Source organism: Ailuropoda melanoleuca, chromosome 1 (genome assembly GCF_002007445.2).
Source record: "Ailuropoda melanoleuca isolate Jingjing chromosome 1, ASM200744v2, whole genome shotgun sequence".
Lineage (NCBI taxonomy): Eukaryota > Metazoa > Chordata > Mammalia > Carnivora > Ursidae > Ailuropoda > Ailuropoda melanoleuca.
The window spans coordinates 200,857,715-200,861,566 of record NC_048218.1 but is presented as its reverse complement, the minus strand read 5'-3'; positions in this window follow the sequence as shown (position 1 = coordinate 200,861,566).

Here is a 3,852-nt window from a genome sequence, read left to right as displayed (position 1 = left end):
TGAGGACCCTTGTTACTGTTGGCCTGACAAGCAGGTGGGCCTAGATGGGGGGCAGTATCTAATTTTCATGCCTGTTAATCATGGGGAGGGGATCAACAGAATAATTCTTAAAGGCCATGTGTCACCCTTCACATGAGCATTTCTGGAGATGGGCAATGGGCATCTGTTGCCCCACATATCTCCTGGGTTCCTGGAAGTCCCACATCTTGAGAAAAGAAGGAATCTCTTCAAGCAAAGTGGGACTTGGCCATCAAAGACATGAGGTAGAGATGCTAGACTGACATGCGGATCATCTTTCTTTCCGCCTCACGCAGGCTCTAGAATGTAGTAAGCTGTGCAGCCTGCCTGGTTCCACAAGGCTTATTGCGGGAAGAGCCAGGCGTGGCACTGAGGTTGCGGCCTCTCCCTTTCTCTTATACCCTGTAGGACTCTCTCCCTCCCTGGCAACCAAATCCCAACTAGAAAACTGCAAGAAGAAATGTTCTTTATTCTTGCCTTATTTTTAAATAATTTTATTGTGGGAAGATGTACATAACATAAAATGTACTATTTTAACCACTTTCAGGGATACAATTCAGTGGCGTTAAGTCCACTTACATTGTTGCATCACCATCACTGCTCTTCATCACAGGACAATTTCATTATCCCAAAGTGGAATTCTTGTATTCGTTAAACATGAACTCCCCACCATCCCCTCCACACAGCCCCTTATAACTAATATCCTACTTCATGCCTATGAATCTGCCTACTCTAGATACCTCATGGAAGTGGAATCATGCATTATTAGTCCTACTGTGTCTGGTTTATTTCACTTAGCATAATATTTTCAAGATTCATCCATGTTGTAGCAGGCATCAGAATTTTGTTCCTTTTAAAGGCCAAATAATATTTCATCGTATGGATAGACCACATTTTGTTTATTCATTCATTCATTGGTGGACTTTCAGGTTGTTTCCACCTTCTGGCTATTATGAGTAATGCTGCTATGAACATTGGTGTATAATTCTCTTCAAGTCCTTGCTTGCAATTCCTTTGGGTATATTGCTAGACATGGAATTGCTGGGTCTTATGGCAATTACTATTTAATTTTTTGAGGAATTGCCACACTGTTGTTTTTCTTTTTTCTTCTCTCCCTCCCCCTCCCCCTTCTTTTTCTCCTTCTCCCTCTCCTTCTTCTTCTTGTTTTGATAATAGCCGTTTTAATGGGGATGAAGTGGTAGGTCATTGTGGTTATGATTTGTATTTCCCCAGTGACTAATGACAATGAACATCTTTTCATATGCTTATTGGCCCCTTCTATATTTATTTTTGGAGAAATGTCTATTCAAGTCCTTCATCTATGTTTGAATTGTGTTGGTTTTTTGTTGTTTTTGAGTTGTTTTATCCTTGCTTTTTGTGGCTCACAGTCTTAAGTGTTTGTATCTTATTTGTGTCCAGGTGTATGTTTAAATAAGTGTGGTAAATTATGCCTTTCTGTACTTGAACAGCTCAATCATTTCTTTTATGGGACTGTCCCCTGTCTGTCCCTCAGGTGGCTCATTAGCAGCTAATCATCCTTGTGCATGGAGGTAGCAAGCTCCTGGCTATGTCTCCTGCAGCAGCCATCCTCCACCCCACTTCCCTCGGCCCCTGTGCTGAGTTGTGGGGTGGCAACAACAATGCAGGATGGGCCATCCCTCTCCAGGGAGGAAACTGGGAGATAGTGTCCAGGGCACCCAGTCCCAGGCTTGACAGCCTCCCTCTTGTCTCCAGTCCTTTGCATCTCACCCCAGCGCTATCATCACCTTCACCCAAAATCCATAATATCTTTTAGGAGGACTGTGGTCTGGACTAGTAAAGAGGTAAGTGGGATTTGTGAAACCACTGGCAGGTTCATCTAGATACTCATGCAAAGCACAGATGAATGTGGAACAGTGAGGGATCACATGAATAGACAGACACAGGGTCCAACACACTGGGCAGGGTTTCTGAAAGTGCTCAGTCGTCATGATTCCACTTATTTTCCTTACAGTGGAAGCACTTCCTCTCTTGTGTAAATCTAAACTCCCATCTGAGTTCCAGATTCAGTTTTCTTTCTGTCTCTTCAGACAGCTGTGTCCATCACTGTCCTCTTTTGTGTATCTTTTCATTTGTGTATCTCCCCCCCAACCCTCTGCACTAGCTCCGGGGGTCAGCAAATAACCATGTTCTGTTCTTTCCCATCTTCAAATGAATGGCAAACACCCTCTCTCAACCCTTCCCTCTCCTTCCAGCTACTGCCCTATCTTTTCTATTCCCCATTCAGGGCCAAACTTCTTAGAGAAGACTCCATTGTCTACTGACCTCACACTGAGTCCTCAACCCATTGTGATTTGACCTTGCCTCTCCATGCTACTGACATCTCTCATGTTATCTACCTCTGGCTAAGCTCACTGAACAGTCTCAATCCTGCTTGAACGCTCGGCAGCCTTCAGACTATAGTCGACCACTCACCCCCTCTCCGCACGTTAGTGCCACACGCTCTTACCACGCTGGCTGCTTCTCTTCTATAAATCCTTTAAATATTTTTGGCCACAAGGCTCTCTGTTTTTCTCACCACCTGGGCAGTCTCACCTGCTTCTGCAGATTGTGTTAAAACGCACATGTTCATGACTCCCCACTCCCTATCTCTGGTTCAGATCTGTCTCCTAAGCTCCAGGCATGAACAGTTTGGATGCCTATCTATTAGACAGCTGAGCCTGGCTATTTTACAAACACCTCAAACTCAACATGTCCCAAACTGAACAGCCTTTTTTGCCTCACCAAACCTGCTCCCCCACCAGAGTTCCCTAGCAAATAATAGGCAAAGTTGCCTAAGCCAGTATCTGGTGCCATCTTAAACACATTTCCGTAAACTATTAAATCCAGTAAATCTCAAATCTTGTGGATTCTGTTCCCTAAAACATCTGCTTTGAAAAGAATTGATTTTGATTAGATCATACATGACATAGCAGAGAATTCAACAAGCACACAAGATACACAGGGGAAAAAGCTTTCCTACCTCTCTCCTGGCCCCTTTGGTGTTTTCTCCAGGGACATTCATTAATAAAAATTTAATAATCCTTCCAAAAATACTCTGTATATATCCAAGCATATGTATGTATATATTCCCCTTTAAAAAGCATATAATGGTACAGCTTGTTAGAAAAACAGTTTTTGCTTTTTTCACTTAATATATTTTGAAGGCTGTTCCATACCAATATAAAATCTTCGGTTTCTCTCTGCCTCTCTGAACCCTCCTGTGTTCCAGGAGTAGGTCCCTAACTGCTCTCTTTGCCTGCAGTCTTGGTCTTCAATCCATCATCCACACTACGGCCAGAAGGGTCTTTATAAGATGCAAGTCCTGCCCCCAGGTGTGGTCTTCTGGAAGCCCTCCCTAAGCTGACCCCAGGCAATCCTCCAGCCTCCTCACACCTCTCTTCTCTCAGGCTCTATTTCACTAACCTGGAGTTCTCTTAGTTCCTGGATAGTGCTAGGTTCTTCTTCTTGGCCCTCACAATTTCTGGACCTTTCTACTTCTCTGCGCCCACTCTCCCTTCCATCTTTGTGACTTCTAGTCATCTTGGTCTCAGCCTCACGGTTGTACACTGGTTGTGTGTGTGGGTACGGGGGTGCTGACCCATAGGCTAGGTTCAGGTCCACCTGCTCTACCTTTCCAGGCTACCTACATTTTCTTTTTTATCACACATCCTGCACCTTATCGTATTTATTTGTTTTAATGTCTGTCTTCGTTAGTAGACTGTAAGCTCCACAAAGACAGAGATGGTGCCTATCTTATTCATCACTGTGTTCCCAGTAACTGGCATAGTTCCTGTACAATGTAGTGTGCAATAA